Source organism: Battus philenor, unplaced genomic scaffold (assembly GCF_028537555.1).
Source record: "Battus philenor isolate CCGP_79_NKW_IND1 unplaced genomic scaffold, ilBatPhil1.0.hap1 SCAF_2, whole genome shotgun sequence".
NCBI lineage: Eukaryota > Metazoa > Arthropoda > Insecta > Lepidoptera > Papilionidae > Battus > Battus philenor.
Window position 1 is genome coordinate 7,392,410 of NW_027181682.1, and position 14,006 is coordinate 7,406,415.

The window sequence follows — 14,006 nt, forward strand, 5'->3', positions numbered from 1 at the left end:
AATATTTATTAACGCGCCTTAAAACGAAACAACAGTTTTAAAAAACTACTTCTAGGCGGTCGTAGAAATACCGAAGGCCTCTATCTTGAAAGCTCTTACGACAGTAGAATTTTTATCCTTTTATGAAGATTAAATATGTATCCAAGTAGAAAATTAAGTTTTTGCTGTAATATCCGTTACCCAACGCGTGTCCAAACGCAATGAATTTTAAATACACATTTTATATGAACTAAATTCTATTTTGCGGTACTCACGAAAACATTCCGGAAGGGCCGTTGGGCCAACTAAATATGTAGAATTATTTATAGAATATATTTATTCATTTTATTATCTATTAAAGATTATTTATAGTGATAGCTTGCATACATCACGAGAACAATACCAGAGGAGTATAATTTGACAGAAACCGTAATTAAGTTGAACTACATTATTGAATTTCAACTTAAAGCTACGAGGGCTTCAAAAGCGCGTGATTTGAGAAGAGTCCAGAAAATCCTCAGATTTTATAAATCGTGATTAATTACACAAATATCCTTGATACAGTAAATAGAGCAATTCGTTATCAAGCTTAATTGTAATGTAAATATCTTTTACAATGTAAAACTATATTTTTTTAAACTTTTGCTATTATGGGTTGCACGAACAGCTCTCTTTTATATTACAAAAATTGTATCGATATTAGTAGCATTAATAGAAGTAACCCGTAGATCATAGGACTCGGAAAGTAACTAATTGTGATGTGCTATCTGACAGACATCTAATGACAAGTTTTTTTTTTAATTTCAAATATTGCGGAATAATAAAAGCGTATCAAATATCTACTAATTTTTTGTGTTAATTTAGATCAACTTTCGTAAACTATACCTATTTTATTGAGCCATTTATCGAGTCACAAAATCGAGTTTGTATATTTTCCTAAATTTAGCTTTGTTTACTGAAAAATAGTTCATATTGTTTTAAATTTTTATTAAAATCTATATAACAGAATATAAATTGTTCCAAATTTAAGTCTTTACACCCACTGCACTTTGGTTTAGTGTTCCCGCAAATGACCTTCCTGCAGCGGTGACATGCGAATTTGGTCATCCTGTACTTCTGAGGCTTCTGGGACCGTTGCGCAAATTTTGCGTTTATTTGGCAGTTTGAGGTATGCTTGATCAACACTCATTTTCCATAATATCTTTGATATTGGCCTTCATAATTCTCCCCAAAATTACGGTTTCTTAACTTTTTAGCCTGATGAAAATTATCGACGTCTACTTTGGTACTATTATAAAAGTGTATGATTTTGTTTTTTCCGTAATGGAGTTAATTTGATACGTGATACGTGAAAATTGTTAGACTAGGTTATGGGACCAGCGATCTATTAGCATCAGTCTAATATGGAAGTGCCGATATTACTGTGACAGGTTCACAAATATCATAAAATATTATTACTACAATGTGAATTTCAATCATTAAGTTTTTTTTTTCATAAAAATAAACATAACTATTTATAACTTGTGACATTTCTAACACTATCACTAAACAGTAGTTGGTGAATGGCATGCGCGTGCCATTAGTTAGATAAATTAGAAAAATATTGAGCGCGGAGATACCGGAAACATATTTATACACCGAATACTCGAATATAAAATAACAACCTTTTATGCATTTATATATTGTGTCCACATGTATGCATGCACATGTATATATTTATATATGCATGTGAGTAAATGTGTATATGTATCTCGTAAGACTTTGTTGCACATCCTGTATATGCTATTGTTTTAGTTTATTGAGTAACTTTCTCCTATGTAGGATTATGATCCTTTTACACGTCCTTACAATCTAAATAATGCTAAAGGCGGAAACTTCTAATGACCGCTTGTTGTATAAGTCGCCTGTTAAAATGAAAGTAGTTTTTAAGTTTCCTATAAAATAAAATAAATAAGATATAGCCGTAAGTTGTCTACCAGTATACCAGTCTATCATATATTTAGTTCTCTATGGATAAACTTTAAAATATGCTAAACTGCAAATAACTGTTCATCAAAACATCGACTTTGAGAAATAATAAAAAAATAATCGATTTTACTTAGTTTTTAGTTAAACTTGTTGTAATTGTCTGTATAAAGAGATGAACTAATTAACCTCCCTACTTTCTATTGGTATTCAATATCCACAGATAGCATTCACAAACATTTATTCAATTCCAGGTAGAGTTATTACATAAAAGTCTAGCGTCGTATGACAAAGTTTTCTCATCCAATTTGTCGCACCTCATCTTTTTATTCGTCATAGTGTACCTCTCAGTCTTATTACTCTGCAATGTAGACCGAAAAGTAAGAAAATTGCTTGATCCGTAGCATTGTAAAAGTCTCCCGTTCTCATAAAACTCCCACATATTTCACGACAAATAAACTTCTCATCCTATGAAATTTTCTTCTCGGGAAGCAGTTCACTGCAGGTAATATTTCAAAACATGTGTCATTCATAACTTTCGCCTTCGCAATGTCTGTCGATGGAGCTCGGGCGAAAAGGTCTCAATAATAAATTTTTCGTGAGCCCGCTCCGTTATCCCCGCGAGCGGTCCCAGGTACGTTTTACGGCCGCGCAAGGGAAAATAAACGAAAAATAAAATAAAAGTCAAAATGGCACACATAAAACTATTTGCCGGGATACACCGCGCGCGAAAAAACTTTACAATGCCCGGAAAAAAGTGCCAAATATTTGCTGCTTTTTGGTTAATAGTGAAATTAAAAGAAAGAAGTGTTATTTAATTACATTTGTCACGGCGTAGTTTCAGCAAACTTACTGTAAATTCTATTTTGTTTTTATATTCGAATGTTATATGCGTATATAGTACAAAATGCGCTAACAACAACAGTGATGTTACTTTATAAAATACTCGGCAACTCTTGTTGGTTGTGTCTCTTCCGATACGGCAAGAATTTTAATCACTTCGTTATTCCACAATTACGTTCAAAATATTTTAGCAAAGTTATCATTGACGAACCGCAAGCCATAGTAGATCAATTTAAAGGAGTTCTTTACTTCGGATAAATATTATTGTAATTGTCGTTGCCTGGATGCCCAAGCGACCATGTTGTTATTAACTTTTTGCAGTCGTTAAACGTCAAACGATTAAGTCGTCGCAATATCATTTTAACAGAGAAGTGACCAGTAAAAATGCGAAAATTTTGATAAACTGACAGAACCCAGGCATTAAATATATATATATATTTATATATATATATATATATATATATATATATATATATATATATATATTTATAAATATAAATGATGAACAGTACAGGCGAATCTAGCATGCAAACAGATACAAGACGGATATAAATAAATTACCAAACGATATCTCCGTATAACTTAAAAAAAATAGAGAATAAAATTGATGACATAATTGAGACAATTAAGTTCTAAAAAATAAAATTAACAATACAGAGATTTACCAAAATAATTTAAACGCTAACCTAACTTTAAAAGTGTGACTTTTGTAGGAACAGTTGATGTATATGGAACAATTACTTAACGTAATTAGTGAAAATTGAAAGGAACGTAAAAACAAAACTGGTCATGGAACTAAAAGCCAATAAACGAAAACTTAACTATATATTTAAAAACTTAGAGGGAAGAAACAAAAAGGAGCGTACAATACAAGTTGTAACGTATCAGAAGACAAAATGGTCATGAAAATCATTGGATTCAAGCTAGAAGAGTACGGTTAAATACAAATTGCATAATGTAAAACCGGATGTTGCAACAAAATAAGAAATCTTTTGTTCTGCGCTTATTGATATGGGTCTATAATGGAAAACTAAGCAGCCTTTAAGCAATCACACAAAAATATTTAGTTTGCGATGCAAGTTCTGGTTCGATAAACTGATCTTTAGAAATAGCCCTGATACAAAAAAATCGGTTCAAAAAATTAAAAAAAAAAGCTCATTAATAATGTTTTATATGTCCCTACTAATATGGAAATTCAAGAAATATTCAATTCCCTAAACATATATGACTCAAATTTTGTATATGTCACGATCGTAGATGAAATACGTGATTATAAATGATTGTAACGTTCTAATATTATAAAGCATTTTTGAATTTGATTTTTTAACATAAGATCTATAAATAAAAATTTTAGTTTAGGGTACAAACCTATTATCAAATGCTAAAAGATGCTACTAGTATTATCTTAACAGAAATAATTGTATATAATAGTGAAGGTATGTACGGTCTGTTTTGTCATTGTTTACATTAATATCAAAATTATCATTATTTATAACTGTAGGTATATCTACAGCTAGAAATATGCCTCCTCCATAACTAGTAGGACAAAATCCCATTGCTTGTCTTTACAAATTATACATTTATACTATTTAGTTTTTGTATTCTATGTGTTAGGGGTTATATTATTAGAAAACTGGCTAGTTTTGTGGGGTAGTTTATCACTTGCGAAGAAGGTCGGCCGGTGGAGCGCTTCGGTGACTAGCGCCGCGCCTTAATGTGCCTCATCACGCAACTCTGACACGACATTTGACAAATTTTGAAGAAAATTTTGCACAGAAGTAAAACAATAGTAATATAATGCGTACATGTCTTTTTTATTCTCCAAACAAACAGGATAGGAGCTATTAGTACACTGTTACACTGCATCCAACAAATTCTAATTCTTATAATAAAAATTATGATGTTGTTTTATTTAGTATAAAGTCCAATCCTATTAGAGGGAGGGCTATGTCCAGCTTTAGGTATCCCACGGCTGATATGATAGTGATAAAGTAAAAGAGTAAGATAAACGCAATGTTCTACACAAATGCACACTTTCATTTATTCGCAATCACTTGAAAATATATCTTGAAGCTTGCTCATTTGAAGCAAAGTTATAAAAATTTAGTAAAAAAGAACTGGACTGATAACGTCTTTTGCATTTGACTTACTTGGCCGAATTGTTATCACCTTTTAATTATTTATCCATATATAATTATTGCAATTATTTACATTATGTTTAATTGGTTACTTGGTGCTGAACATATACTTTTATAATCAAATTGATAAACTTAATGGAACATGTATAAATAATAAGATGAAGAGTTTACCCAAACAATAAATTCTAATGGAAAAGTTTAAAAAAAAAAAAACATTACCATTTAAAATCCATAAAATTTACGTGGATTACTCTGACATTTCTCTCGTTCGGAAAGCAAATAAAACAGAACGCCCAAATAAAAACAACAAGCGAACCATCATGTCATATAACATTGTGTTATAAAAGACAGTCACTTTCCTACAATTATGGAATATAAATGCAATATTTAACTTCGAAAAACTCATCTACAACCGCTTTTACGGTCTTTTTTTTAGTGTAAATAGTAATAGTTTGTTCTTAGATTAATAACACAAGGAACAATAATATCTTTTTATCATGAAAATTTACAATTAATGATGTTAATTTTAATAGACGTCGTTCGATTAGTTTTTAAAAGATTGTGTACTGCCTTGAATTTTATTGCAATACCTTATTGTCCTGGTAAACTACGTTTTAAACGTGAAATACGAGTAGTGCCAATGTTGCAGGGCAGGTCGGAAGCTCTCGGCATTTTGTTGGAGGCAGGCAGACATCAACGGGCCGTGAGTGACATGTCCTTCCGCCACACACCATTCTCCACCGTATATCTAGCACCACTAGCGGTTACGACACAGTGGAAAATTTCTTCAGTACTTTAAACTGGCCAGACTATTCCGTATTACTTAGGTTAAATTAATTAAAAAAAAAGAATTGCAAAATAAGATCGGGTATAATCTATGAAATAAAAGCCTTAGGCGGTAGTTATCCCGTCTCATAAAAGTGGAGCACGAATGCAACCCTAATCGGGAAGGCAGAGCGGCAACAATGCAAACAGGCGTGGCATCAAATTGGGGAATATGCAAACACATTAGGGGTGTCGCGGAAATTATGCTTGATCATTATCTAAATATTGACCGATCGAAAAGAGTGGTGGCCAGCGTGAATGCATGAGATAATCTTCATTGTTCTTTGTTTCCGGTACCCCGAGCGACAGCTGGACAGCGAGCGACGCGTCGCTTATCCGACGCCGCACCTTTTGTCGTAATTGTAGGCAAGCGTTGACCCAGTTCGGATACTGTCGGCGGCGACCACGTCAACGTCATCTTCGTTGAAATAATTTGAAAAGCTTTGGGAACAAATTCATTTAGTACACATTGTGATCACGCCGACCGTCACTGTTATAAAATTTTAAGACAATTTAGAGTCAAAATGAATAATCTATTATTTATGTAGTACTTGATAAATAAACGTGAATTTAATTTTTGTCTTTACAGATCCACACGATGATAGAAGAAAATAGAGACATTTGTACCTATAGAAAAGTACAGCTAAGCCTTCATTTACAAATATTACGATTAAAACAGCAAGTTTGTGCACGACCGATCGCCAGCGCGATAGGCCGCGGGGTCAAAAACAGCGGGGAGAGGGCCGTGCCTGGTGCCACCCTGCGCACTCAATGTCAACTTTCAATCACGAGGGGGCCAGGTAGCCGCGACGACCTCTACGCCGCGGCGGAATCGGCTACGGCGTGCCTCGCCCGTGCCACAATTATGCCTTTGCCCTTTTTTACAGCCCTACCATATTCCCTTGCTGTTTATATCCTCGAAGAGAAAGATGTGTTTGTATTCCATTTACGTTTAAGTTTTAGAATAACAGTTCGCCGTTCTAGAGAAGTTTTTCACTATAATAATTTGATTAAAGATAACACCTGATGTAATGGAGCGTAAGTATTATCAAGTACCGATTTACGAACAGAAAAATGAAAATAAACAAAACTTTTATTACTTTTTATTCCAACCTTTTTACCCTCTTTGTTTACATAGCTGCGAGCAAAGCCTCTCCGTGCCAACAGTCGCTTTGTCAAGCGTCGAGTGACATTAGCTCGACCCATTGTCAGATAATTTTAAAACCAAATAAAATAAATCTCAATCTTTTATACAATAGGAATCTCTAAAAGCAATTGATGTATTATCATTATAAAAATATGTGAAGATTATATTATAAATGCTCACTTAAATGAATACTCGACACCAGTATTTAATGTCAAGAACAAATTTATGCACATTTATAAACATTTTTTTAGTTCGTGTGTTTAATGAGGCTTTTAATCTATTTCTCTTCTAGATTTTTAGTTTAAGTTGAAGGCGTCTTATTAAATCGTACATCTTGCAAACGAGATGTTTAAAATTTATAATTGAGACTAATTCTGTAATTTGAAAGAATACAACGACAAGCTGAAAATCTTCAACTTTGAAAAATATACACAAAGTTATTTCCATGAAAGCTTTAAATGAATAAAGCTCATTTGCTGTCAATTAAAGTATTGTACACCCTGTACAAAAATATTAATTTTTTTAATGATAATATAGTAAGAAAAAGTGTTTTCAAAGTTCGGACTACATATTATAATTAATCATTGTTTATCTCTGCAAATTTTGAACTGATTGAAGTTATTGACTTGACAAATTCCAATAAAAATAAATATTTCAGAGTGTATTCAAAGTGAAATGGAATTAGGTGTAAAAGCTTTGAACCTTTTTTCTGCCATATGATTTACTGCTTTAAAGTTTTTAAACCTATAACCAGTCATCTTTGTATAGAACCTAACAGAGCCGCAATAAAAAAATAAAATAAAAAAAATGTTGTCAAACATATGTGTTATACGACAATCAGTGAAAGTTTCACGTACATAGGATGTGTTCATCAATACGTCAATTAGGGTTCATAATTATCGAGCCAACACAGGTGTCTCCTGCCCGAGCCGTTTGCCAGCCCATTAAGCAAATAACGAGTCCATAGGATAAACTTGGAGGCAGTAAAGTTTATTAATGGCTCGATTACAAGCTCGACCCGAGGTGCAAAGAAGTGCTATCAATCAGTCAGGTGCGCGACGGCTACGGTACCCACTCCCTCTGTAACGCTAATAACAAAATTCCGGCGCCCCTGTTTGTTTCTCCAGAAAGGGGTGAAGATGAATATCCTGAAACATTGCCATCGGTTACTCGTTTCCAACCCAAAAATAATTAAATCTTTTCTCAAAGAAAATCTGGGAAAAGCGTAACGTTATTTAATTATTACATTTAATTAAATTTAACTTTGAACAATGCAATTAAATATTTCAAGAACCTTTAAATGCTAAGAATCAAACTCTTGAACAAATCTCATTTTGATTAAGAATACATTATCTGATCGTAGTTCTTTGGAGTCGTGACTTTAATGGGTTGAAGAAAGCGAATAAATCTGGGCCGCCGGTCGGATATTATTATAACAGATTAGTGAACAAAGAGTGGAGGTAGACTAGGCAAACTACGGAGGCAGCGGAGCGCGGCTCGCCGTTGTCCGAATGGCTCAATTACAGTTAATTCGCAGCGCACACACATTCGCAGCGAGGTGCATGCATGTGCGCCGTCCACATTAATGTATGTAAATGCATGCGACCGGCCGCGGCCTCCCGCCGACGCTCACAATATTGCGACATTAAACGGAATATGGCTGACGAGACAGACATTTTCGACAAAAGTCGCCATTTGCAAGCGCTTAGTCGCTAGTGTTTATGCTTATAATCGATTCAACTTGCTATAATACACGGTGATTTATTATATGCAAGCTGAAGCGATTTAACGAATTATTGTTTACTATATATACCTGCAGACTTGAGACTGCCGGAAGTTATTGGCTCGTCAAATTCTAACGGAGTTTTAGAGTGATCACTTTATACAGGATCGTTGTAAATATGTTTTAAAGCTTTTTGGTAACAAACGAGCTAATCATTTATCCTTTAAAGCTTTTATACCTATAATCAATCACTTTGTATGTTTTTGCGTTTATTCTTAGGAAGTCCTGTTCATCATTCAAACTACTGAAAACATTTTAAAAGAGATTTATCATAGTCTCATGATTTTTTAAAACCAAGGCACATTGCCTCCTATTTCAATTTAATTACAATTTTATTTCACTTCTAAATTTCAGACAAAGTTCATCAATCAGCAGTGAGACCGCGTAGTGCTTTTCGCTTTAATACTCTCTATAGTGTGAAACTATTCTGAACAGTGGGATGTACTTTCTATAATTCGTATGTATCTTTCGTTAATGTAAAGACCGTATTTAAAACCAACTCCTGCCATCTATTGAGAATAATTGAAACAACTATTCCAAAATATTCGATTGCAACTGTAATGTTGAAATTATTACATTTATTATTTATTTGTTATTATTAATATATAACAAAAAGACATTAGTAAATTTTTGCCACGAGAATACATTATGGATTACAAGGGAAGGGCTAACTAAATAATTGTGGCTGAAATCCCAGATTTTCCTTGACTTTTTTAGATTATAAGGACTGAGGTGAGCTAACATGCTGGAGTCCATGTCATACATAGCATTGTTTTTTAAATCGCAGATTTTAACATTATTAGTTAAAGCTTCAGCGACAAGATCAGACATGAGCCTATTGTAGATATACATCAACAAACTGTCATCTTATAACACTGTAATGCACTTTTTTCGACAAAAAGAATTTAATACAGTTAGTCTGGATGTAATGTAGTACTATGTATAATACTGTATATTTTTAACTGCTAATTTTATTGAACAGATACGTGATTTAATAAAATCACTTCCTTTTTGCTTTCAGTTAGAGTTGCCGATGATCGTGTATCGCCGCACGCCACGTTTCCAGTGCTAACAAAGCAGCTGCTGTCACCGACGATGTAATAGAGCAATTAAGATTCGAACAATATTCCTCCTGTAAAAATATTGTGAGGATGTGATTGAGTGGGATGTAGGAATCCCAGTAAATTTTCCTCAGACAGCGTCCACGTGCATTATTTCTGCGCAAGCTCTACTGAAATATCCAAGGCCTGTTAGAAAATGACGTATGAGTCAGTAGGTTTACAAGTATCAAAATAACAAACTAGTTCTTCTCTGCCGTAGTTTGCTTACGCTTTGTAGCTATAAATGCAAGTCAGTCAAACCAGCGTGTGATACTCCCCACAAAAGTATGACTTTTACTGGTCAACGGCTTTCTTGTCAATTTACTTAGAAGGTTCTTCAGAGCTGTATGTATGTATTTACAAAAGGTACTTTATTTTGGTGGTTTTATTTTTTTTAATGACGTGGACCCGCGGATTGGTTTGGTAAAGTTGCCGTGGGCTTACTACACAGCACTTAGAACAGATAGCAACTGGGTCGCAAAGGTTCTGGAGTGGAGGCGTAAGGCATGCGCCGCGTCTTCAAACAATCTTGTTAATGATATCGGAAGAGGCTGGATGCAGGTCATTTGGTCCCTATTGGAAATCTACGAAGAACGCCTAAGTTCAGCAGTTGTTATATTTAGGCTGAAATAATGATGAATTCTTTATAGAGATTAAGATTTTCTCATAAGTAAATACGATCTTATGCAAACCGTCTTTATTGTGCTGTTCAAGTTCACGAGGTCTTTGCCCACTTCTATGTTGCTTAAAGTTGTTAGGCGATGTCCAGTTTCTTATCGGTAAATGGCAAAATAAAGATCGTTTTTGATGTAGCAGTAAATGCTTCTTTGAGTAATTTTCATCTTCCTAGAAATATTTTCTAATTATTGAAGTATAAGAATTTTTACGCATTATATTTTCAGAGCAGAATGTTTGGTAATAGCTGGCGGCCATAATTCGCATAGGCAACCCCTTAACGATCCGTCATCAGAGAGAACATAATATTTTCTTATACGATAGCGCGTCGATGTTCTTTTACACTTTAGATTCATGCCTTTATGCGAAGGTTTAAAGACAAAGGAAGAAGTTGAGAAGCAATGAATGCCATGAATGGCATAAAACTGCGAATATCTATCGATAACAAAATTTAAAAGCATGGTAACCGATCTATATGTTAAACAAAGTCCAGTAAATGTCTCTGCGCAAAAAAATCTCTTTAAATTTTTATTATTTATAAAATAAGACTATCACTTATGTCACAGTTAAGGGTCTGAAGTTAATGAAAAGTAAATTCAAGCAGGAAATTTGAATACTTTACATCACCACAAGATTTTTTGGCCAGAACTCTGCTGCCCAAATAGCATTTGCAGATTCCACGGGTCATTCACCATAAGACAATTTTAATATATAAGTAAGCGATGTATCATACGAAAATACAAATAGCTTTAATATTATTCGTTAATTTTTGAAATAAAGCGAATTTTATTGTTTGTTTAAAGTCCAATATAGGTCAGTATTATTTGTAACTTGATCTAATTCTTCAATAGGTAGAATTGACTGCGGATTTTCTTATTAGAATATGTCAAAACATTTTTTTGTTTTTCATTTAAAGTAATGTTTTCCATATAACTTTGCAAAGTAACAAATAATCTAGTACTGACTTAAAAATCTGAATGGAAAACATAATACTTCTTTTGTTTAATCGTATTCGTTTTACTGTATTTTAGAACCGCTACCGCCCCCTATGGGAATTTCGGGCAGTTCTATTGTTTTATCAACCAAGCATTGTCATGGTGATTCATTTGATGTCAACATTTACCTCGTTATTTCAAGTACTTGTAATGATATTATACAATTATATTCAAAACAATTTTTTTATATTAATTTTCTGTATAATGTTGATAAAAATTTCACTTTGGCATATTTACAAATGACACAACTCGTGCACATTGAAGAAAAGAGCGCACATGACAAGAAAGCCTCTAAAAACTCAGTTGGCTGCTATTTTTTGATAGATACTTTGAAATTATTACCAACATAACTACTTGTATGAATTAACAATCACTCAAATGTTGAAATAGAGCTTCGTACGTGACATCGGTGAGGTTATGTTCACGACAAACAAAAATATTAAGGCGTTTACCTTGTTTCATCTGACGTTTTGCTGCTAAGATCACTTTTATATCGCACTATTACTTTCACACTTAAATAATTTATTGATTTATGTCAAAAAATGAGTTTGCATCACAGAAATAACAAAATAAAACGGAAAACATTGAAAGCGGGCAAGAAGCGCGACACGAAACAGCAAGCTAAGCAGCAGCTGACTATAGCGCACGCCCGCTGTGGCTTTGTAAAGGCGGCACTTTGTTGCATCGCGATAATAACGCGCTGCTTTTTATTAGTAAAATTTGTTTAAAAACGTATTAGTAACATCTGAAAATTAGGTAAAAAGTTTGGATTTTTTTCTGAGTATTTGCTAGTGACATTTATTTTAACTAATACACTATTTTTGCAGTTTTCGCAGACTATTTAAAACTTATCAAAAATAATAAATTTTAGCATTGTTGGCATCATTATCATGATTTTCTCATAATTTAATTTAAAGAAAGCAAAGTTAAAAAAAAATGTAATTGTTAAAAAGACGTCGCTACAAAGTTATTCGTTTAGATGCGCAACGTGGAGAAGTGGTGTGGGCGCGCACCGGCGTCGTTGGCGTTGCCCTCTAGCGGGCATATTGTGAATTATCGATTCTCCGCGTGCCGCCACCCGCCATTGGCTCGGCTCAGTAATTGGTTTATGTAGCTCGTTCGTAACATGAATTCAAATTTAGCGCGCGCTGGGGCTCTCGAATGTACAGACCCGAGTGTTTGTTCAGGGGAAATTACCCGTTTCAGATAATAAAATCTAGTAAAATACTATTCAAACTTTTTTTTTTTAATTCGATTTTTTTACGATTAAATTTACTTTTCTACCGGACAAGAACAAAGTACTTATTACGGTTCAGCTAATTAGTTACCTCTTCTTAAATAAAATGCATATCTATTATCCTCCAAAGTTAAACGAAAAAACATCAATAAATGTCGAAGTATACATTCAGGTTGTTGCTAACCACCACAGTAAGCACGGCCAACTTAATCAATTCCATATAGGATTCCTGCATCTCAATTTATAATAAAAATTTCCGATACAAATTGTTTGACTTTTAGTATTTTTAACAACTGTCATAAACTTGACTGTGCTTTCATTTATAATCAGAATCATTGTAATATTATTTACTACATATTATTTATGTAATAATTTTAAATACGAAGACAATGATTTCGGATCTAATTCCTATTTGGGTCTAGCTATTAATAAATATTTAAAACGCTTGATAAAAGGCTGTTATTACCAGCAAAAAGTATATTGTATTATGCACTACATCTATAAAAGTTTTGATTTTGTTTAAGTGTACAACTTTAAAAGAGTTGGTTATTAATACTTTTAATTTGTATCATCATATTAAAGTATTATGTATTTTATTACGTTGTGCTAATATTAGTATGACAGTAGTCTTGATTTAATTACAGATGTCATACAAACATCTAAGAATGTCGTGATCTTGCACGAAATTTTGTATTGTAGTTGAAAAAAGCGGGCCATTCCAGTGTCATATTGAAATATCTATCTTGACACTCACAAAATGTACACTGTCTAGGTCTCTATGCCTTTAGATAAAAGTGTCATTTTCTTATTGAGTTTGAATTATTAAACCTATGAAATTGATATTACTCAATACGGAAATATTAAACTCAATCTGGTAAATAGATTTTAAATTACAAATTCAAGTTAATTTAAAACTAAAGCATACACAATTTTGTTTTGAAATTAGTTATTCATTTGTTTCATAACTCTTTATTTTCGTGCTGTCATTTTTGGTTAACTTTAGAAAAATTTAAACTTTGCGTAATTTTTAAAAATAAGTGATTGGAGCGTCGGACTGACGGTTCAAAAACTGTCAAAGGAATCAATGACATATACAAACAAGCTACAACATACATACGCAGTTCTGATGTCAACAGTTCCGATCAGAAAAGTTTGAAATAAAGAGTCCTGACCTGAGGCCAAGAAAGTCAAGACCTGCCCTAAACTAAAGTTGATTGTGAAGAGGAAATCGGTAAATGTTTGGTGGACCTGTGTTTCATATTATTCATTACAATTTTTAAAATCTAGCTTGACAATCACTATGGATAAGTATTGTCTGC

At 33.3% G+C, this 14,006-nt stretch overlaps 1 protein-coding gene across 1 annotated transcript in view; it reads right to left on the reverse strand.

The window, feature by feature from the left end:
* The window catches only part of mbl (muscleblind), a 122,759-nt gene extending 110,722 nt beyond the window's left edge, over nucleotides 1-12,037 (reverse strand). The window contains exon 1 of the mRNA XM_068765372.1: nucleotides 11,903-12,037. The gene's annotated coding sequence lies outside the window, so the exon portion shown is untranslated. The remainder of the gene's footprint in view (nucleotides 1-11,902) is intronic.
* Between the last annotated feature and the right edge of the window lie 1,969 nt (nucleotides 12,038-14,006).